The sequence below is a fragment of the Aquarana catesbeiana genome, linkage group LG11 (assembly GCF_042186555.1).
Source record: "Aquarana catesbeiana isolate 2022-GZ linkage group LG11, ASM4218655v1, whole genome shotgun sequence".
Classification (NCBI taxonomy): domain Eukaryota; kingdom Metazoa; phylum Chordata; class Amphibia; order Anura; family Ranidae; genus Aquarana; species Aquarana catesbeiana.
Window position 1 is genome coordinate 61,650,862 of NC_133334.1, and position 24,789 is coordinate 61,675,650.

Below are 24,789 nucleotides of genomic sequence, written 5' to 3' on the forward strand. Positions count from 1 at the left end.
TTCACTAGCTTTGGCAACACTGTGACTGATATGCCAGTGATCAGGAATACTGTTGCTGGCTGCACTGGTCTGGTGCCACTGGCACTGATGAGGCGCTGAAAATTAAAAGTCTTAATTTCACTGGTTGCCGATATAGCACCCTCTTAGTTAGGTCACTAGGTAAATTTTGTTTTTGGTTCTTTCTGTAATCAAAGGGAGCAGAGTCTGCTTGGTCTGTTTTGTGCAGGATTTCACAAGCTTAGAGTTTGCTTGCTTCCCCCTGCCTTTAGGCTCTAGAGCTTAAGGAGGGAGAATTCAAATAACCAGCTTGAATATTGAACAGGGCCCAGCCAATCCCTGGGGAGTTGTGCCCAGATGGTGGCTAGGGAAGCTAATAAATAGTCCGAAGGGGTAAGCCTTGGATTGTGCTGCTGTTCTCAAAGGTCTCGGGGCAGGAGACCTGAAAGTGATCTGGCACTGACTGCAGGAATTTTACCATACCTCCCAACTTTTTGAGATGGGAATGAGGGACACCTATTAGCAAAAGTATGTAGGCAATGGACACACACCCTGACATGCCCCCTTAAAAGAGAATTAAACAAAAAAAGATTAGTTAAAACCACAAGTGTTTTCTTTACCACTACTATTCCTTTATACTGGCTTTTGAAATTTACAAATGCAGCAGTTTAGAAATTGGATGAAAGGTTTAGCGCTGGGAAACACTTTTTGATAGATAAATAGTACGTTTTATATTCAACTTTATAGATCAGACCAAAATGAAGGGCAAATGAAGAGGAAAGAGGGACCGAGGGATTTTGTTCCAAATCAGGGACAGTCCCTCAAAATCAGGGACAGTGGGGAGCTATGCTTTTACAAAAGGGATCTGGTCTGGAAAAAGGACTTCCTTACTCACTGGATTGTGTCCAGAGGAAGCTGGCAGGTGACAGCTGTCCTGGGAACTTGTAAGTAATGACCCTGAAGTGAATCCTGGTGACTGTGTGCTTTTGGGATATACTGTAAGTGCCAGAGGTTTCTTGGCCTTAGCCTGCTCGTTTAGAGTCTTATATACTGGCCATTCTCCATCCTCAGCAGTGTCCTTGACTGTGAGCATTGAGTAGAGTGCCCTTCTTTACTGTGCAGTGCTTCTGAGATTGAACTGGGTACCAATTGCTGTGCAGTGGTGCAGGCCAAATAGATATGCCATGGTCTCATGGTCACTAGCTGTGAGGCCTCAGGCTGTGAAATATTCACAGTTGCTTAAGAAGAAGACTGTCCTCTAATTGCTATGTACCAATAGTTTTGGAGTATCCCATGCCCTAAACACTCACCTGTTACAAGTTTTATCAGAAATAAATCACAAAAAGGTCCCCCCTAGCCTGTTTGGTGCCGGAGGGAATGGACTGTTGCTTGGGTGTCTGGTGGCCTCTGTACTGTTTGGGGGAGCCCCAGCTAAAACTAACTGCCCCTGCAGGGGGTATCACTACACCTTTAACCACTTGCCGACCGCCTTCCGCATATATATTGCGTCAAACCGACGTACCTGTACGTTGGTCTGTACATGTGGTACTGCGGGCACCACAGGCGGCGCGCACATCCGTCCTGCACCACAGGAGCTCGCCCGCGGGTCCAGCGGACTTGATGTCTGCCTGCCATCCGTGATCACGGTAAAGAGAGGCAGAATGGGCATCTGTAATGTCTATGTAAACAAGGCGGATCCCCGTTCTGACAGGGGAGGATAGAGAGATCAGCTGTTCCTAATGATCAGAACAGCAATCTCTCTGTACTCCCAGTCAGTCCACTCCCCCCACAGTTAGAAACACCTCCCTAGGACACACTTAACCCCTTGATCGCCCACTTAATTCCTTGATTGTGTTAAGTCTTTCCCTGCCAGTGTCATTTGTACAGTGATCAGTGCATTTTTATAGCACTTTTCACTGTATTGGTGTCACTGGTCACCAAAAAGTGTCACTTGGGGTCAGATTTGTCCGCCGCAATGTCGCAGTCCCGCCCAAAATCGCAGATTTTCCACCATTACTAGTAAAAACAATAAAAAAAAAAAAAATAAAGTCCCTAAATATTTCCCCTATTTTGTAGACGCTATAACTTTTGCGCAAACCAATCAATATACGCTTATTGTAATTTTACCAAAAATATGTAGCAGAATACATATGGGCCTAAACTGATTAATAAATAAGTTTTATATATATATATTTTTGGATATGTATTATAGCAGAAATTGTCAGTCTTTTTTTGTTTATAGCGCAAAAAAAAAAAAACGCAGAGGTGATCAAATACCACCAAAAGAAAGATCTATTTGTGGGAAAAAAGGACATCAATTTTGTTTGAGTAGAACGTCGCACAACTGCACAATTGTCAGTTAAAGCGACGCAGTGCCGTATCGCAAAAAATGGCCTGGTCATTAAGGGGGTAAATCCTTCCGGGCTGAAGTGGTTAAAGCACATCTTGAAGCAAATAACACCCCTTCCATCGATCCTTCCTTCCTACTCACCTCTTACCCATTCACCAGTCTTAAAATTTAAAAAAATACCTTCTGAAGCAGCTTTATATCCACCTAAGTCTGCTGTCAGCGAGGTAGCATCTTATAACAACTAATTTAGGTACATAAATGGGGCTTTTATTTCTGTTTTTAATGGCAACTCAACGATTAGTTATGGGTGGTGGAGGGCAGCAAAGAAATAAAGGATATCCGTTCAATATTTTTATTAAATTTTAGGATACAGGGCCATTGTACATCAAAGCAGGAGTTAAAATCATTCAGCATACAGAATAAAGAAGGAGTCTGATGAGCAATGTACATAAAACAAAAGTGTACCAAGGAGGAATTGAGCAGAAGACACAATGAAGCTCAAATGAGTTTAAAGTGTAAATCGAGGCTCATCTGTAAGCATAGAGCATGCGAACAACCAATAAGGTAAAGGCAAATAGACTGTGCACTTTGCAAGAGCAGTTGCTCCAGACTTAGTAAATGAGCAAAAAGCTCTGCTGACTTCCATCATCCAATCATGTGCAAGAAAAAATGCATTTTTTTTTCTATTTTCCTTGCACTTGATTTTTGTACTTTTTTGTACTATTTGCAAAGTGAACCTTTATCTCATTTACTAAGCTCTAGAGCACCTGCTCTTGCAGAGTGCAACTGCACAGCCTATTTGCCTTTGGTAAATCAACCACTTTGTGTTTACAGTAGTTTGAGTTATAGAAACTCAAAGTGATTGTAAGGGTACTTTTTATTTTTAATAACAAACATATCATACTTACCTCCACTGTGCAGCTCATTTTGCAGAGTGGCCCTGAACATCCTCTTCTGGGGTCTCCCAGCGGCTCTCGTGGCTCCTCCCCGCGTCAGATAACCCCCTAGGAGAAGCGCTCTGCTGGGAGATTACCTTGCGAGCAGGCTCCAAAATCCAGCATTCGGTGTCCATAGACACAAATGCCAGACTCGGCCTCGCCCCAGAGTCATTGGATTTGATTGACAGCAGCGGGAGCCAATGGCTGCATTGCTATCAATCTATCCAATCAAGAGCCGGGAGCCTGTGGAGAGAGAGACAGCGCGTCCCAGCCGGCTGAAGAAAGAGTTCAGTTAAGTAAAACGGGGGGCTAGGGGGCCGGTGACTGCCAGGTGTGTTTTCACCTTAAAGGTGAAAAAAAAAAAAACCTTTACAACCCCTTCAAGGTTTTTTCCATGCGCCTGCTATTGAGCTTTTAGCTGCGAGAAGATTGAAGAATGCCAATCTCTGCATGCTATGAGGTACATTGGGCACAGGTTCATTTGGTAAGCAATTTGGGGCTATTGTTAAATGGATAGGAGCAAGGAAAAATTCCACTCCAGAACTCTCTAATTTTAGAACATTCCCACCAAATGTGGCACATAGTACCACGGGAGGCACATCCCTGGAAGCAGAGTGTAGATGAGCTTGGGTACATTTTTGCTAGATGTAAAGAGACAAGATACCATCTAGTAATAATTTTCATATTCGTTTCAATCAAGGAGATATTCAAAATACCTCAGAAAGAGAATCAAGATCGATTATACCATTGCTCTAGATCTGTTTCAACAGATACTGTAGATCTTTGTCCCATTCTGTCATGTATGGTAATTTCTGTGGGGTGTTAAGTAGTGACGCTTAGATTAAAGATATTCCTCCTCTCTGGCCTTTATCATTAGTGCAACAATTCTCATAGGGGGAAACAGATTGGAGCTCTGATAGGTCAGGGCACAGTGACTTCAAAAAATGAGAAATTTGTTGAAAATGAAAGAATTTAGATTGAGACCCTTCTAACTTAGCTAAAAAATGTCTTAAAGCGAAGGGTCCTGGAGTAGCAAAATAATACCCAATACGATATAGCCCCTTATCGAGACACCATTTAAATGTCCTTGCATCCATACCTGGAGGGAAGTTTGTATTATTAAATATAAGAGCCAGTGGGGTGAATCGGGATATAAGATTAATAATGATTTCGTAACACTGGTCTACAGGGAGAAAGCCTCGGAAATGAAAGTAGCTAAATTTTACCAGAATTGGGTTACTAATAAAGGAAAATTAAGTCCTGGGTATTAATTGGCTTCAGTTTTCAAGATACAGCTTCAGGTCAAGATTGCATCAAAATAATTTTAAATTACGAGGGGGGTGTGCGATTATTATGCTCCAGAACTTTTCTGAAAAATGTGATATAGCAATGAGATTAGTGCCACACCAAGCATTATGATTTTATCATCTTATTGATACCAATAACATAACGTTCTATGAAATACGGACATACATGCATCCCTATGGGATAGCGGGTGTCAGCGGATGTACATCCGCTAACACCCGATGTCGTCCGCCTCCGCTCTCGTCCGATTCTGCGGACGGAAGAAAATCCTATTTTTCTATCCGTCTGCAGAGCGGATCGGAGGAACACGGACAGACGGTCCGTGTTCCTCCGATCCCCCATAGGGGAGAGCGGAGATCTGACAGGGCGGTCCCTGCACAGTGTGCGGGTCCCGCCCTGTCATCTGCCTGCTCAGCTGGGGAAAGCGGAGCGATCCCCGCTGAGCATTGGATAAACACGGGGCGGATCAACACGGATCCGTCCCGTGTGAAAGGGGCCTTATTGTTTTTCATGTAACATTTTCATGCTCCCTCCACACCATTGGGACTGTGAAAGGCATCGACTTTTTCTTCTTGTTTAGTCAATGACGCAGATAAGTTGCACATGTAATGCAGCAATAATGAGGGGCACAACTCTTGTCCTGATCCCCTATTTTGCATCCAAAATATATGCCTTTTTTACACTGCCGTCATACTGCAATTTTGAGATGCAATTGTAACCTCGCCACAAATGCTGTTTACACAGTTTCGAGGTATATTGGCCTCTGAGGGAAAATATCACGCAACTGTTCCATGAAAATGTTAGGCAATGAAACTTTCACAAGCCACCAGATGTAACTGTATGATGCATAGATCTGACAAAGACATATGTACCTTGCAATAAAAGAACAGTAAATTAAAGTTAGGTAATATTCTTTAGTCTCAAAGTGAAGATAAATGGATACACTTATATGTGGTACTATTTTCATTGTTCTACCATACTTTGTCAAGAAGTTACGAGGCATCATGATCATCAGACACCTCCCTCCCTTTTAGGCAAATATATTCGCCAGTATATAAATCTTTATTGTGAAATATTCTGAAAACTTTAGCCAACCAGCACCTTTATCACCTGTTTTCTAATTCATCTAATCAAAATATGTAAGAATTAGCACATTTTATATCGGAGGGCGATAATTTCCCAAAATTTGTGGACAAGTGTAATTTATCCCACAATGTCAACAAATGGGAAAGCAGCTGGGCCCTAATTGAGGGAAGGGAAGGATTTGTACCTGGATATTCAGTTTTAGTAGCCATTGACACTAGTTTTACCATATTCCACTGTCTGCAGCTCTAAACTTCCAACACATAGTGAAACCAAGTGTAAGCCCTGCTCTACTTAGTGACAGGGCTGTGAAACACAAATTATGCAAATACAGGGTTTGCCCACACCTGTAACTCAAGAAAACAATCTTCTAAAGTGAGCAGGCTTCTTACTCCAGGACAAGCCTCCACAGTCCAGAGGCTGGCATTCTGTGGTGTCCTTCTCAAACCATACAGGAAACCCTTTGCCTCAAATAACACAGACAGAGCCCATTAGTGTAGAATTAATCACTGACTTTACTTTTTTTACTATTCCTTTGACAACTACGTTTTCCTCAAAGACACTACATCTCTGTTGTGCACCAATGTAAGGGCCCCAACTAGCTAGCAGAGGAGTTCTTCATGTGCTTGGGGTATCTGCTGAAAATGTACTTGCCTAAATTCCTGAGAGTTAAAACCTGACCCACAAGTGAGTTAGCCCAGTGTTTGTTCTTTTCTTTATTATCTTATTCCCTCACTTAGGGAAAATCTCTCAGTTTGGGAACTCATGTTTAAATCTTCAGTTTTGCCGGATGGGTAGGAGTGGCTTAAAGTGGCACTGTATTGTGTTATATTGCCTTTCCCTGCTGGTGTTTTGCCCTTTGAAAGATTCAGCCAATTGTTTTCTTTTGCCTGGTTTGCCATTTCTGTGACACTAATACAAATAAAACCTTTATCTCATCAGTGTGTACATGTTTAACCTTTGTGTGACAGCCAGGGAGTCAACTGGCCAAGGTATTTCAGTGGTGTCAGCAGGGGCAACAATCTGCTCAGGGCTCAGTGGTGAACACAGTACCAAGAAAATTAATCAGCTCCTAAAGGGGTAGCGCTACATGATAAATGGCAGTTATTGTTCTTTCTTATAGTATCCAGGTGCTCAAATAAACTCCCTTTTTTCACATAAATAGAGCACTTCCTCTACCCAGAGGGTACTCATAAACCATTGCGCATTTTCATTGTAGGGCCGTAGAGTTTAGCCTGTGAAGTGAGTGGAGAGTAAATCCAGTTAAAGAAGATCTGTCATTTTTTTAACAGTTACAGTGCCTTGAAAAAGTATTAACACCCCTTGAAATTTTACACATTATGTCATGTTACAACCAAAAACATAAATGTATTTTATTGGGATTTTATGTGATAGACCAACACAAAGCAGCACATAATTGTGAAGTGGAAGGAAAATGATAAAGGTTTTTCAAAATTTTTACAAATACTTTTACAAATAAATATGTGAAAAGTGTGGAGTGCATTTGTATTCAGACCTTTTACTCTGATACCCCTAACTAAAATCTAGTGGAACCAATTAACTTCAGAAGTCACCTAAATAGTGTCAACCTGTGTGTAATTTAATCTCAGTATAAATACAGCTGTTCTGTGAAGCCCTCAGAGGTTTATTAGAGAACCTTAGTGAACACACCACACAGGTCAGGGTTAAAGTTGTGGAGAAGTTTAAAGCAGGGTTAGGGTATAAAAAAAAATGACAAGCTTTGAACATCTCACAGAGCACTGTTCAATCCATCATCCAAAAATGTAAGGACTATGGCACAACTACAAACCTACTAAGACATGGCCATCCACCTAAACTGACAGGCCGGGCAAGGAGAGCATTAATCAGAGAAGCAGCCAAGAGGCCCATGGTAACTCTGGAGGAGCTGCAGAGATCCACACCTCAGGTGGGAGAATCTATCCACAGGACAACTATTAGTCGTACAAACCACAAATCTGGCCTTTATGGAAGAGTGGCAAGAAGAAAGCCATTGTTGAATGAGAGCCATGAGAAGTCCCATTTGCAGTTTGCAAGAAGCCATGTGGGGGACACAGCAAACACGTGGAAGAAGAGACCAAAATTGAACCTTTTGGCCTAAAAGCAAAACGCTATGTGTGGCAAAAAACTAACACCACACATCACCCTAAACACACCATCCCCACCATGAAACATGGTGGTGGCAGCATCATGTTGTGGGGATGCTTTTCATCAGCAGGGACAGGGAAGCTCGTCAGAGTTGATGGAAAGATGGATGGAGCCGAATACAGGGCAATTTTAGAAGAAAACATGTTAGAGTCTGCAAAAGACTTGAGGCTGGGGTGGAGGTTCGTCTTCCAGCAGGCCAACGACCCTAAACATACAGCCAGAACTACAATGGAATAGTTTAGATCAAAGCATATTCATGTGCTAAAATGACCCAGTCAAAGTCCAGACCTAAATCCAATTGAGAATCTGAAGCAATAATTGAAAATTGCTGTTCACACACACTCTTCATCCAATCTGACAGAGCTTGAGCTTTTTTGCAAAGAAGAATGGGCAAAAATGTCACTCTCTAGATGTGAAAAGCTGGTAGAGACATCCCCAAAAAGACCTGCTGCTGTAATTGCAGTGAAAGTTGGTTCTACAAAGTATTGACTCAGGGCGGCTTTGCAGAATTTTATTTGTAAAAAATTTTGAAAACTATTTTTCATTTTCATTCCACTTCACAATTATGTGCCACTTTGTATTGGTCTATCACATAAAATCCCAATAATACATTTACGTTTTTGGTTGTAACATGACAAAATGTGGACAATTTCAAGGGGTGTGAATACTTTTCCAAGGCACTGTATGTCCTCTATGGGGCAAAGTACATGTAGTATTTTTCCCATGTTGCTAGGTGCTTTCTAATCCTAGTTATGAGGTGTCCTGCCATGGTTGATCCAACAACAGCTATGAAGGAGGCAGCCGAATTATAGCTGCAGCTTGTCTCAGCTGTGAGCATTTTATGGAGGCAAGTAACGGCAGAAGAAATGCAGAGGAAGAGGTGGATATGTCTGTTTAAAGTGTTACTAAACCCACAACAGTAAAATCAGTCTGTATAAGCAGTGAAGCATGCTTGTTATACACACTGTAGAACCTAAGGGGTTAATCCTTTGCATTGTGTAAAAAGGGTGTTTTATCCTGTCTTCTCTGATCCTCCCCTTATTCCACGAACCCCAAATCTTCTCTTGATAGAACAGAGCCTTGGGGGAAGCTGCACATGCTCAGTTTGGTGTGTATTGCTAGAGAGTTTTTTGTTCTGGGAGAGTGCATGTGATCAGCACGGGACCAATCAGCACTGTCCAAACAGAGGGTCAGAGTCCTGGTCCCTTTAAGGGAAATGTTTTGGATACTCAGGGGTCTCACCCAAATTGGGTAAGGAATTCTGGGCTAGTCAAGTAAAGGAGAAGACTGAGTCGCAGTCCTCCCGGCATTAGTAATGGCTTATTTGGGACCCAAAATTTTGGAGGTTTGGAATAACATTCAGGTAGGAAAAAGATCTCCACTCCTGACTACAGGGACTTTGGTCCTATGGGGGTTAAGCAGCCTCCAAGAAGTAGCACATAAGGCAGGAAGCTCCTAGTGCTAGGGTGTGGAGTAGCAGTTGAGAGGAGACCTGACTGTGTGCTGCACGTGTGCTGAAAACTGACAATTATCTAAAGCTGGATGCTGCTAACTGTGGGGGTAAAGCACTTATATGAACTTTAGAAGTCTGATATTTTGGTTTGTGCTGAAGATAAGCGGACACCAGTTTGAATGGGGGGACGCAATTTGGCATCTTTGCCCTGGGTGCTGGATGACCTTGTCCCGGCACTGCTCAGAAATGCTGCACCATATAGAGAGAAGAATTATGAAGTGTAAGGAGGAACTGTTATCCATAGTGTATAGTGTGAAATGGGTTAAAGAACTGTGCCACGGAATACAAGAAATTAATTGTGCTCTTTTAGAGAAGCATCGCTTTTATGTTGGGTCTCTGGGTCTCTCTCTGGGTCCCCACATGGGCACACCACACCTTACCCACACTTACATAGGGCCCACAAAGTAAAGTCATTCTTTGGAGGAATGCAATGCTTCCAGCTAGGCTGCTCTTAATGGCCTGCTTGTGTGGGATCCAAAGGATGAAAAAGGTTCTGAATGTTTTAGAGCCCAAAAGTTTAATTCCAAAGAACAACATATTGTAATAAAACTCAGAATAAAACTCTTCAGATTCTGAATCAGTACAGAAGTTTGTCACCCTTCTGGACTATGCATGTCAGATTTAGCTATCACTGTGGTCAGCAAAATCTGTGGTGGATATTGTTGCCAACCACAAACTAGGTCTAGCCTCAGGTATCTGTATGTGTTTTATATGACCACCTTACAATGGTTTAATTTGTCACCTTGCTCTGCACTCTCATTTTCAAGCTTTTCCACCCCTTAGTCACTTTTCCTCTATAGCATGGCAAATAGTATCTCCTTTTTAATGTTTCTAATTGCTTAAATGGGTTAAATCATTTTTGAACAGTTTATCACTCATCAATTGTAATTAAATATGTTTATATTAAATTATGTGCTGTAATTAATGTAAAATCTCTGAGCTAGTGCTGTTATTAGTAACAGATGCTGAAGTATCAACAGTATTGCAACATGACTGTTTTGCCGTGCCAGCTGTCTGATTGTAATTACTTTAATCTGAGCTTGTTATCTAATTATCACCTTTGTAAAGGGAAAGTACTCTCTAATGTGTACTGATTGTTTCAGATGATGATGAAGAGCGTGAAGCAGCTGTCATACTCTTTGGAATGGTTCATCTATCTCCCTTCATGTATTGTTTGGGCTTTGCTGTACCCACCAAACTATGAAGATGAAGGGAGAAGGAACAAAATCCAAAGTCACATGATCTGTGATGTCACTTTGACAACTGTGCGCCTCCAGTAAGCAGTGGGAAAGCTCCTCTCCTCAGAGCATATGCTGATGTGTTTGGATGTTGGTTGATCTTTTCATAGCGTTGTCAATTTTCTTATTAAAGAGCTAACTAGGGCAGAGGGAAGGGATTGATCTTGTTCATTGCAGCCAATCAGACTTTATCTAAACAAATACTGGTAGAAGTCAACTGGTTGTTTTGGAGCTCATTAAGTTTATGTTATAAGTTTAACAAACGTTTGAAGAACTACCCCTGTTAAAATTACTTACAGCAACTTTGCTTTCATCTGTCATTGACCCTACCATTTTTGCAATAATTCTGCTTTTATATACTCTGTTTCCCCGAAAATAAGACCTAGCGTGATTGTCAGTGATGGCTGCAATATAAGCCCTACCCCCCAAATAAGCCCTACCCTGTTTCCCCGAAAATAAGCCCTACCCTGAAAAGAAGACCTATAAGGACTTTAACTAGGGCTTATTTGGGGGGTAGGGCTTATATTGCAGCCATCACAAATTACGCTAGGTCTTATTTTCGGTGAAACAGGGTAACAGGCTGGAGGAAGGAGATGACAGATGATGCTGAGTTTCCTTCTGCCCTTCCCCATTCCACAAAAGCCCTTGTACTTTGAGTTCAAAAAGTTTTCTGACTTACAGTTTTCACATAATGTAGCCAGTTAGCCTAGTTGGAATAATTTGACTTGTACAATATAGGAAAGCTTTAGAAAGATCTAGTTCACAATAGTAGATAAAATAAATACACCCCAATTGCAGAATACAACTATGACCAGTCATGTGTAGAGGGTGCAAAATTGGTGGTGCTATTTGCTATTTTTTTCCTTTATGTTAGAGAAGTATCTAAGCAGATGTTATTAAAGCTGCTCTACAACCAACTAAAGTCATGCCTCCTATATGTGAAGTCCACTAACATTTTTAAAAGCTGGATCTTTTGGTTCAATCATTTTTATTGGGTTTAGTGAACATAAAATAAGCACCAGAGTCACCCACACAGGGGCTACATAAGGAGCATTGAAAGGTATGAAACACAGAAATGTGCCAATGAAAAACAAACAATCAAGGCAATACATTGGGTGAGCAGGGAGCCCATATGGGGAACCCTTATGCCTAGCTCCATATAATTAAAATAATTCTAAAGGTGGGTACCCCCGTGGCAGGGTAATCCCGTACAAAGTAAAAGAAAATTTTTAAAAGAACGAATGGGGGGTAGAGACCCCAGAGGTGCAAGAGAGAGAAAGTAAAAAGAAGAACAGATGTGAGGAGAAGAGGAAAAAGGAAGAGGGAGGAAGGGGAGATCCATGGCCTCAGGACCGCTAACCAAGAGTCATAGACGGCCAATACCTGCCGGGTGTAAAGAGGGAAAAGCATACTCAATCCAAGGCTCCCAAATTTCAAGAAACATGAAATGGGAGTCCTTATGGACTCTTGACATCTGTTTATTAACCATGAGGGCCATCAAATGGTCTTTATAAGCTTTCAAATATTTGATCAGTTATGACTTGATAGAACAGGGCTTTAGAAAGTTGCAACCACATAGGGAGGAAAGGACTGCGATTGTCTAAATGAGTTCTCTATAGCTCCTTTTAAATATATGGACTTTTCTGCAACTGGAACAATGAAAAGATGCTTTTTTGGGGTTGGCTAAACCTAAACTCTCCATACGTTAAATTGAAGAGTTTGCATTGTTTCTGCCTCCTTGGTCTTCCAACTAAGTGAATGTTATTTGAGGATGATTGGACATTTATGATTTTTTTTTATTTTACTAGACTTTTTGTGCTTTGGCTATGGTCAAAATTAAAGACCAAATTAAAAAAAAAAAAATTTTTTTTAAATATTTAAACTATAATATTTCACAAATAAAAAAGTAGAGATTTATTTTCTTTAGGCATATCACATTTTCGTAACAAAGGTAGGTAACTATTGCTTTACTGTTGAAAGAAATAGAAAATTGGATTTTGCTAATTTTTTTTCATATCTTTTGATATGATAATGGCCTGGTGGTAGTGTAGAGGAGGCAAAAGTTTTGGCAGTGGTATTTTTTAAAAATAATAATAAAAGAGAACACCCGGGGGCAGTCTCCCAAGTCTTTTAGGTTATTTAAATGGCAATTCTGGCATCCTGTTTGAAAAATTACCCTCTTTTGTCAAATAGATTCAACCTCTTGTACTCAGAAGCAAAATAGTCTTTTTCCCGGCGGTTAAAACAAACGGCAGCAAACCGATAATGAGTCCATGAATATTATGATTTGGGCAAAGTTCTCCCATAATGATATTCATTAACTCGCTAGGGGTGTGTTTTGTTTATGTAAATAAGCGCGCAATGATGATACTGATTCATTTTAATTGTTGTCTTCTTTTTTTACCCCCTTAGTCTTCTCTTTTCAAGAACCATCTTTAAGAGACGCATTGTACTTGCTTTTAGAACTGAATCTTCTCTTAGGCCTTTGTATGGATTTTTGTGAAAACAGTCTCCCATCGTTGCTCCAACCATTAGCCAATCATAGGCCGTGATATCACGGACACTCATTAAAATGTTACTTAGCTAGTTATTTTAAATTACTAAGGCTGGGTGCAGACAGATCGAAATTTACTGGCCGAATTTCAATCTGTGTGTGGCCCTCCCTGTTAGATGGAAGCCATTCGTTAGATTGACCACTGTTAAACAGATACCCTGGAAAACTTTAATTGAACAGCAGCTACAGCTGCTGTCGGAATACAATGTCCCGGCAGAAGAATTACTCCATTTACCTCGCTTGTGTGGATGGGGAAATCTGTTTTTTTTTCTTTTTTTTTCATTCAGCCTGCCGGTTGATTGAAAGAAAATTAGCCATTTATACCCAGCCTAAGTATTATACAAACTGGCTTGTTTATTTGTTTTGGGGACCTTAAAGCCATTTATTTGTATCTTAAAGCCATTAATCTGGCATATTATAAAGCAGAAAATCCCTTAAGCCGGCAGGCATTAAAGTAGGATTCCAGTCGGAACTTTTTTGGTTTCATATACAGTAGAGTTGGGCAGGATTAGAACCTTTTTTCATTTTTTTATTACTGACTATGTACTATGTTCTCCATTGAGAGGACCTCCCTTTACTTCCTGTTGTGTGACTGGGTCAGGAAATGAGAAGAACCTCTCCAAGAGTGGTAGAATGGGAAAGTTACAACCTCTTTTGTTGTTATGTGTGTCCCTCCTTGCTTGCTCTCCTTACTTTCTGTTGTGTCATTGATCGGAAGCTAGAAACATAGAAGAGTGAAGGGGGAAAGACCAATAGGTCCATCAATCCTGCCTTTCTTTTTCTTCTTTAAACATTTTTGTTTGAGTATAGACCTGTTTATTCCAAGCATTTTTAAGTTCACTTACTGTTGACTGACTATCTCCACAATAGAGACCTAACAGTGGTTTAGGGACCTCACTCTATCTAAACCTGAAAGAAAGATTGAGCTGGAGTCTTACATATGTAATACTTTCACAATAAAGACAAATGTGTGTATATTAATAGTTTACTCACTAATAATTGACAATTAAATAGGTTATCCTTATGGGAAGTATCAAAGTATCAAACACACAGAGCATTGGCACATTGCATTTTGGAACGCTTTATGAATCATGGTGTGACAAAGGAGTTTGTGATTTTTTGCTGTGGTAATCCTTTTTACTGTAATAAAAGGGTTAGCATTACAGTTAAGGGTTAGTTTTGACTACATTCAAGCATAGGCGTGCGCAAGGGGTGTAACAGGTGTGCCTGGGCACACCCTAATCCTGGGGTTGGCAACCTGTCAATGGTGGGCAGGTGACAGGTAAACCACAACCCTTCCTTGCCGACCCTCAGAACCTGGACAGGAGAAGTGGTGTGGGTGGAATTTAGTGGAACCGATCTGTATTTTCCTCCTGCAGCAGCTGAAAGTAGGCTTCTCCTCTCCCTTTTGTCAACATTCAGCTGCCACAGGAAGAAAATATAGGGGATTGGTACTAATATATGCCACCCCCGCCACCCCTCATTACCCTGATCCTCTTCCTTCTGTTGCCTGGGTCTCCCATGTGCTCCCTTGCTCCACCTTCTTACCATTGTTTCAGGATGGAGCGCGAGGAAGAGGCCGGTAAATATGTCAAACGCATATGTGTTGGAGCTTTGGGGTGCACACCCTAATGCAACAGGCTGCGCACACCTATGCATTCAAGAGTTTAAGTGAAACTATTGGCAAAATCAATATATGACATATACAATGGAGTCTGTCACTAGCATTAACAGTTTTTTGAGCACCACCTGTGACATAGTTTTACTACCTGTGGATCCTATCAATCTGTTATTTTTCAACTTCCTTTAACAGACCAAATTGGTCAGCAGAAGTGGCAGGTAGAGGGTGGAGACAAACCATTTAACATTGACAAGGGTCACGGTTCTGGATCCACATATACAATTTTATCTATTCCTTCACCCAAGTGAACCTAACAAAGTCTCCACAGCAGGCTCTTCTGGGGAAGCCAGTGGAGGGGATACCGGGACATGTGAGACGCCTAACTGCATTGATGTTTACAGCTGCTAGGATATCCATAGCAAGGTCCTGGAGGTCGCCCATAATCCCCTTTGATCTTTTGAAGGCAAAATTGACATGGATCATTATTAATGATTGTATGGTGGCTATCCACTGGGACAAGCTAGCCCATTTTGAGAAAACATGGACTCCATGGATAAATTACCTGTCAGAATCCACCTGATTTGGAGGGAGAGACACTAGCACCCTGTATAGCAGGGCCATAGCCTGGTACATAGACACTACCACTTTCTTCCTGTCTTTTCCCATCTCCTTGTCTATGGGTTTTTTTACCTTACCTAATACTTGCCCCTCTGGGGTTTTTTTTTCCTTCTCTTTTTCCTTTTCCTTCTCCCACTCATCTTTTCTTCTCCATTCCTTCTACAAAATGGATTAACCTTAAACTCATTGTTGGTCTGGAGCGACTTAGTCAATAAATATAACGTGAAATGGCTCACATGAGTCCAACTAAGGGAACAGGCAGCAGTTAATAATTTGTTTAAAGTTAAGCACAGAATGCCCTGTGCATATTATTTCTTCACACTTTTATACTTTTATATTACACAACAGTTCCCCCTGTTGGGGATGATGCAAATGATACTCAGGCTCACGGCTTACGGTCCGGATTTTACCTCTTCAGTAACCTGACCACCTGACCAATGAGTGGGAAGCCACCCATGGGTCCAAGAGTTATTGGACCGTTTGACTTTGTCTTTCTTTTTCCTGTATGCACCCAGTTCTTTAATATGTTGGGCCAAAGTGGGCTTTCCATAATGTATTACACTTTTGTGCTAATGTTGAAAAATTACCAATAAAAACTATTGAAATGAAACATTGACAAGGGTGCTTGAAATGGTCAGCTTTTATTAATTTTATTCATATAGTTTAAACCTTTATCCAAAAAGAAAATAACTGTAGTTGTAGCTGCTTAAAAGTATTGGTTGGAGTTAGGCTTTAAAGTGTAACTATGGCCAAAATGTAATTGAAATATTTAATAAAGTCTTTCAGTAGCATTACCCCAGCAGTAACACAGTTTCATTACTTGGTAATCTAGCCAGTAGGTCTTTTGTTTTTTTTCAACTTCTTTTAACAGAACAAGCTGTCCAGCAAAAGTGTCTGTTAGAGAGATGAGACAAACCATTTAACACTGACAGAGGGGCTTACAATGCTCAGCTTTTATTTATTTATGTAAAACCTTTAACTAGAGCTGCATGATTAATCATTAAGAATCAAATTTGCAATTCTACTCACCTCCCAATCTTAAAACTTCTGACAGCTGACAAAAAAAAAAATCCAGGCAGCCTGCCAAGTATATCTCAACATGGCTGATAACTATAAACAAAGTAACATTTTGTTCTTAGATCAAAGGGATGAACTTCTGTCTGTAAATGAGGTCAGTTTAACCACTTAGCCGGTTCCCTATCGGCTCACGTCTATTTACGGGGGCAGAATGGCTCCACTGCTCCATTAAGAGCTGCTGGAGGGGCGCGCGCACGTGAGCTGCACGGGGGGGACCCAATGCACGTGACCGACAGTCGCCATCACCGTCGGCCACGCGCGATCGCGTGCATGAGCACCAGCACTGGGATTTGTGTGTCTAAACACACAAATCCCTGTGCTGTCAGAGGAGAGGGGGCATGTTGTTTGTTCCTAGTAAGTAGGAACAACGATATGTCTCCCCTTCTACTCAGTCCTATCCCTATACAGTTAGAACACACTGAGGGAACACACATTTAACCCCTTGATTGTCCCTAGTGTTAACCCCTTCCCTACCAGTGACATTTACACAGTAATCAGTGCAGTTTTTATAGCACTGACCGCTGTAGAAATGTCAATGGTCCCAAAATAGTGTCAAAAGTGTCCGATCTGTCCAGTGCAATGTCACAATACTGCTAAAAATCGCAGATCACCACCATTACTAGAGAAAAAAATGTGCAAACCAATCAATATACGCTTATTGCGATTTTTTTTACCAAAAATATGTAGAAGAATATATATTGGCCTAAACTGATGAAGAAATTTGTTTTTTTAAAACATTTTGGGGATATTTATTATAGCAAAAAGCAAAAAATATTGTTTTTTTTTAAATTGTCGCTCTTTTTCTGTTTATAGCGCAAAAAATAAAAATTACAGACGTGATCAAATAGCACCAAAAGAAAGTTCTATTTGTGGGGAAAAAAGGACACAAATTTCATTTGGGTACAGCATTGCATGATTGCGCAATTACCAGGTAAAGCGACGCAGTGCCAAATTGTAAAAAGTGCTCTGGTCTGGAAGGGGGTAAAACCTTCCGGGCTGGAGTAGTTAAAGACTAAACCTTTTTCTGACACTTGCTGCTTAAAATCAGTTTTTTTTGCTAGAAAATTACTTATGCCGTGTACACACGGGCGGACTTTTCGGCATCAAAGGTCCGACGGTCTTTCCGACGGACTTTCGAAGGACTTTTGACGGACTTCCGATGGACTTTCGAACGAACGGACTTGCCTACACACGATCACACCAAAGTCCGACGGATTCGTAGGTGATGACGTACGACCGGACTAAAATCAGGAAGTTGATAGCCAGTAGCCAATAGCTGCCCTTGCGTCGGTTTTCATCCATCGGACTAGCTTACAGACAAGCGGATTTTTCGACAGGACTCGAGTCCGTCGGAAAGATTTGAAACACGTTCCAAATCTAAAGTCCGTCTGATTTTCGACCGAAAAAGTCAGCTACAGGTCCGATGAAGCCCACACATGGTCGAATTGTCCGCCGGACTCGGTCCATCGGACCAGTCCGGTCGAAAAGTCTGCCCGTGTGTACAGGGCATTAGAACCCCCAAACATTATATATATTTTTTAGCAGAGACTCTAGAGAATAAAATGGTGGTTGTTGCAATATTTTATGTTTTATGTATTTTATGTATTTGCGCAGCGGTCTTTCAAACGCAATTTTTTGGGAAAAAATACACTTTAATGAATTTTAAAAAGACTAAACAGTAAAGTTAGCCCATTTTTTTTTTTTTGTATAATGTGAAAGATGATGTGATCTTTATTCTAAGCAAAAAAATTGTGATTCTCATTTTAGCCAGAATCGTGCAGCTCTACCTTTACTCCAGAAGGAAAAAAAAACGATTTCTGTAACTGATTTAAAAGTCTTAGCTGGAGTTTGGCTTTTTTTTCTGGTACAATAGTTTTTATTGAGTAAACTAATATCAAGATACAGGCTTGACCAAAAAAGGAAAAAGCATTCCATGCAGGGGAGAAAAAGAGCAAAGCACATTTAGATACAAAAGAAACACATTTTTGAAGGTTTCAAAGCGAAAAGTGGAAGCATCCAGCATCTAGTGTCAGAAGTGTCAATGAGTAACTGGGCTCGAAGGCCCAGGACATAGTGAGGCAAAGGGAGGGGGATCGTTATCCCATAATAGAGGGAAAGGAAGAGGGGAAACAAATAGGGGGGCCGGAGGGGAAGGTGGGAAGAGAAAAGGCAAGAGATAGTCAGAATGAGGAAGGAAGAAGAGCAGTGCAGAACTAAGTAAGGGGAGATGGTGAGAATAGTCAAGACAAGAAAGAAAAAAGGAAGGAAAGAGCCGTAGACCTTGGCAGAAAGAGAAGAGGGAACCTGCAGGTTAGATGGTGTTTCAGAATGGTCTGGAATACCCAAGCTGGCCCGGGGCAGAGTGGGGAGAGCATAAGACCACCATGGGTTTCACACTTTGAGGAACTTAGCTTGGGAGTCATGAAGCATACTGGTAATTTTCTCATGAAGCATGAGGCTAGTCAGAAAGCTCTTCACCTCTGCAAACCCAACCGAGGGCTTCCTCCAAGCACTGGCAATGGCACACTTTGTGGCAATAAATAGGTAGGTGGCCAGCTTCTGCTGGTAAGAGAAGAGGCCTAGAAGAATGCAGCGGAGAAGTGCATGCTGGGCATTCTTGTTTGAAGGGTACATGAAAAAGTCTTGAGAGGAGGCTGTAGATACTGGACCGGCTTTTTCAAAAAAATTCTGATATTATTTGTTAACTGTTTTTATGTTTTACACAAACAGGAAAACAAAAAAAAAGTTAACAAATAAGGGGTCTTAGGTTGACATTCCCTCGGCCCCCTCACAGAGCAGAACAAACAAACAAAACAAAACAAAAAAAAAAAGGGGGAGGGGGGCACAGCAATCATAAGAATACAATAATCAACAAATACTCCCTAACAAAAATTAAGGTATGTATACTCTATCCCCCGGCCATATTCAAACTTCCATGTAGAGTTCCTAATCCTAAGGTAATAAGTGTGTTTTTCATATGAAATGTATTTCTTAAGCTCTGTTGTCCATTCAGAGAGAGAAGGCAGCTGAGGAAATGTCCACCTAAGACCCATTTCACACTGCGGGAATTTTTCAGGCGCTACAGTGCTAAAAATAGCGACTGCATAGCGCCTGAAAAAAGCGCCTCCATTCACCTCGGGCTTTCACACTGGAGCGGTGTGCTGGCAGGGCGTTACAAAAAGTCTTCTTTGGAACGGTGAACTCACCACTCCTCCACCACTGCTCCCCAATGAAATCAATGGGGCAGCGCTGTGATACCACCGGCAAAACGCCACTCTGTCGGTGTTTTGCGGGCGGGTTTAACCCCTTTTCGGCTGCTAGTGGGGGCTTTAAACCGCTCCGCTAGCGGACGAATAGTGCCGCTAAAATTACAGTAAAGCTAAAAATAGCGCCGCTTTACCGCTGTCGCCCTAGGCGGCACAGTGTGAAAGGGCTCTGAGGATGAATCAATATGACCAAGCAAACAGATAAGAGGGTCAACCAACAGGTTAAACCCTAAAAGCCATTAAGATTCCCTACCACCTCAGCGCAATACCTTCTCAATTTGGGACACCATAGAAGATGAATGAGGGAACCAGACAAGTGCCCACATCTAGCACACCAGGGATAATCTCTCACACCAATTTTATACAGAAATTTGGGGGTTCTATAGACTCTTTAAAATACATATCTGCGTAAGTCTATATGAAGGGGATAAAGAAACACTCTGAAGGGACTGTAGGATGTCTTCCCAAATATCTCCAGAAAAAGGGCCTACATCTCTCTCCCATCAAGATTTACATAACAAAGAGAACTTTAAATGAAAGCAATCTAATAGTACTTGGTAGGAATTTGAAATCAATCCCTTAGTTGATGGTGCACTTATCATAGTGTTGACAATAGACATCGAGGAAAAGGAAACCAAGGCCCAATCAGGCTGCGTTTGAATGGCATGTCTACGTTGGGGATATTGATAAAACTACTTGGGACTAAGCTCAAATTCCACGAAGTAAAAAGGACTTGAACATACCACCATCATATAAATGTACCAAAGTGTGTATTTCCCATCTGTGGAAAGCTCCAGGGCGGAGCTTAAAAAAAATCAGGAAAAGGGGGATTATCCCAAATGGGGATATATGTAGTGAAGGAAGAAATCCCCAACAATATTTTAGTTGCATTACAGATTAAAAAAAGGGTAGGCAATGATACCTGCAAAGCACTACAAACTTGCATCACAAAAGTAAAGGAGTAAAGGATGATGACCTTGCCTCATAAATGAGAATAAGCGGTAAGATGGAGAGCATTCCAGAGTCCCACCCAACTAGATGTTGTAACTAGGCAGCTAAAAATAGATCCATGGATTAGGAACAGCTAGACCTCTGGCACACTTGGGTTATTGTAAAAATTATAGTTTTATCCTTGGTGGCCCTTTCCTCCAGTCCCTAAATATATCACTGAATTAGATAGAAAGTACAGGGGCTGCGGCATCCAAATCATTTTAAGCAAGTTTATTCTCCCTATACCTGAAAGGCTTTACATGGTTAGTCACTAATGTAAAGTCCATTTAAATCTACTAATCCCTCCAACACCACCCTCTCCAATGTCTGACAATGCTACAGTTCAAGGGTGGCTATGTTACTCCTCCATAGATGTATTGCAGGAGTGAATGAAGCCAACCTAAGACAGGAGGTGTGTTACTGACTAATCACCAATTGACAATTGTGAAAATAAAGGGATAAAAGCCTGAAAAAAAGAAAATTAATGTAGCCACCATATCCACTGATTGCTAAGCACCAAAATATTAAATGTTGTTTTTGTGTTTAGTTACTCTAATTTGTCGATCATTCATGTAAAGTTGAATCTACAAATCCATCTAACACTACTTTCTCCGCAGGTTGTCAGTGCTGCTGGCCAAGGTTGGCTATGTTGATCCTTCATAGATACAGTGGAGGAGTGAGTGTAGTCACCCTAAGACAGGGAGTGTGTTACTGGCTGGATCACCAGGTGAAAACAAAGGAAAAAGCTTAAAATTAGAAAACTACTACAGCCGCCACATCTAAGAACATGTAAGCTGCAATATATTACATTTTTGTTATTGGGTTTAGATACAGTTAAAGTTTCAGAGTTATAGTGACTCTGTCAACTATTCAAAAAACACCCTGCAAAAGAAGACTATACTTACTTGTTCCACTGCCCATTCTTTGAACCTGCTCTTTCTCTCAAGGAGCAAAGCTGTGAGTAGGATTCTGCAAATGCCCTCACCACATGCCGTGGTTCCATCCACCCACCCCTATGTCATGAAAGGACACATTGGTGGTGCAGGGGGCAGCAGGCAAACCACATTCCACAAAGGGTGATAAGAATAATATGAACACATTCTAATCAGTGCCGGGCAATTGTTTATGTTTTGCTGAACTTTTGTATCTGTCTTTACTAATTTATTCATTTTACGCCCCATTTACCTTCTAAAGATCCTTTTTATCAATTTTGAATCTGCCATGTTTTTTGCTAACAGCAGAAAAAGCTTCTCTCTGTTGTTTTTCTCTTTCTTTTCTATAAATCCTGGGGCTGTTTTCCTTTTGTCCCTTTTTACCTTCATTGGTATTGCCCAACTTGTCTTGTGACTGCACCAAGTACATGATGTCAGATTTTAAAATTCTTTGAGTGTAAAGTGAAACAAAATCTGCACTGCCGAAAATGACCCAGTTAGATCCTTTGTAACTTTCTCCCAGTAGGATAGAAAAAAGGATTGGAAAAGAAAAGGGTCCTTGAGTTAGCATCATAAAGAAATAAACACACCACTAAAAAGTTGAGTGGAGAAAGATTTAATTACTTTGGGGCGCCTGTTGAATTAGATGCAATAATTAAGACTTTTGTGACCTTAGTACTCAATTGCCAACAGCTTCATTTGAAGCTTTGAAGTGTCCATGACATAAGATGGGAGCCACATTTTTTGCTGAATCGAACAATATAATTCTTACAATGTATTTACAGACACTGTAAGAGTGGGACTGGAAATGGTGATTGGACAGGATATAAAACGTTGTCCAATCACTGTTATTTCCTCCTCTGATTAGCTGGTGTTTGGATATCTGCAGTGCTCCCCAGAAAACCTTTCTTCATAGGCCTAAATGTTGAAAGAAACAACAGCATAGTAGCTTTATGTACTGTGAACTATACATATGCATTATACCTGTCTATACCAGCAGGTGGAGCTACAGCATTGTAGTGTTTCTATCATATGATGTAATAGGAGGAAGTACTGTTTTTCCTCTGTGTGCACTTGTTTGTGTTTAGTTCCTGTTCCATGATAAAGATAACCTCCATGAAAGTAAAGCATATTGCTGTATACAAGAAGCTTCCAGCACATTATTTCAATACCCTGCACAACAGATTGTGGGCCCAGCTCACCCAGCATACCCAGCAGCACCCAGGCACCGGAAAGAGAACTCTGCAACTCAGTGAGTACAGTGAGCACTGTATACAAGCTACTGAAAGATCGCAAGTGGTTCAAATGTGAAGTTTGCAATTGCAAAGCTGAACAATGCCAATTACCAGCTGTGGAAGTTCAAACTACAAATACTTCTTAGCAAGGATGACTTGTGACAAGTGCTGAATACAGACAGACCCACAAATGGAGAGACAAAGGACTGGGATAGGAAGGATAGATAGGCAAAAGCGACTAAAAGCTTGTTAGTGGAAGATGACCAGCTTATCCACATAAGAACAGAGAAAATGACCAAAGGTATGTGGACTTCATTACCAAAACTGCATGAGCATTCAAGTCTCAACAGTAAGCTATTTCTACTAAGAAAGCTGTATAAAATGAGACTAGAAGAAGGCCAGCAAATGTGTAACCACATGAAAGCTATGCTATAGATCATAGAGCAGCTACATGCCATTGGAGAGGACATCAAAGATAGCCATACCGTTGCCCTGCTCCTCTTCAGCCTTCCAGAGACATCTACTGCTCTTATTAACACTTTAGAAACCAGACCCGAGCAGGAGCTGACACTGGATAATGTCAAAGGCAAATTAATTGATGAATATGACAGAAGGAAAGAAAATACGCACCATGATGACAAAGCTCTTAAAATGTACAAAGGCATAAAGCATAACAAAGAAAGCAGAGCCTGTTTTCACTGCAAAAGGACTGGTCACTTAAAAAAGGACTGTTCTATCTGGAAATCCGAGCAGCAAAAGCTACAGCTTAGACATGTGCAAAGCCAAAAAATTCGATCATCTTCATTTTCGCTTCATTAGTTTATTTTTTTTTCTCATTTTTCAGGTCATTCGTTATGATCACAATTCGTAAATTCGTACATTCGTAAATTCGTTCATTCGTTCATTCATACATTCGTAAATTCGTACATTCGTAAATTCGTACATTCGTTCATTCATACATTCGTGAATTCGTACATTCATAAATTTGTATATTCGTAAATTCGTACATTTGTAAATTCGAAATTTGAAAATCCAAAAACCCGAAAATTCGAAAATCTGAAATAGTAACTAACTACTAAATCATAGGTATTGTAATTTCTTTTCAAATTTGGCTGTCAGTGAACGTAACAAATACGGATTTATCCGAAGTTACGAATTATCCGAAATAACGAATGCTGCATCTAAACAAATGGAATAGAACAAATTAATAATAAATAATAATAATAAAAAGTTTTTATTATTATTATTGTTATTTATTATTATTATTAATTCATTACGTTCCATTCGTTTGGATACGGCATTCGTTATTTCGGATCATTCATATCCTTCGGATAAATTTGTATGTGTTACGTTCACTAACAGCCAAATTTAAAAGGAAATTACAATACCTATAATTTAATAGTTACTAGTAATAGTAGTTATGTTATTATTAGTCAATTATTATTTCAGATTTCCGAATTTACAAATTTACAAATTTACGAATTCACTAATTTACTGATGTACGAATGCACGAATGTACAAATGTACATTCGTAAATTACGAATGTACGAATTTACGAATGTATGAATTTACGAATTTACAAAGTTTTCAAATTTACGAATATTCGGAAAAATTTGTTAAACGGGTTTTCGTTAATTCGGATATTTCCAAATTAACGAATTTGTCGAAAGCTATCCATAAAAGAGAGTCAAAGCAGCCACAAAGGAAACTGCAGACACATCATGGAGTGGCACCTTTAAATTGACAGAGAGTGGCAAGCCATCGACTGGTGAATAGACTCAGGAGCAACAAGCCACATGGCTAGTGATGAGACCTTCTTCACAAACATTGATTATTGTCAGGGCTGGGCTCAGCCCTTCCTTCTCTGAGCTGGCCATTCAGCTGTAAGCTAATTGCCAGCTCCTAT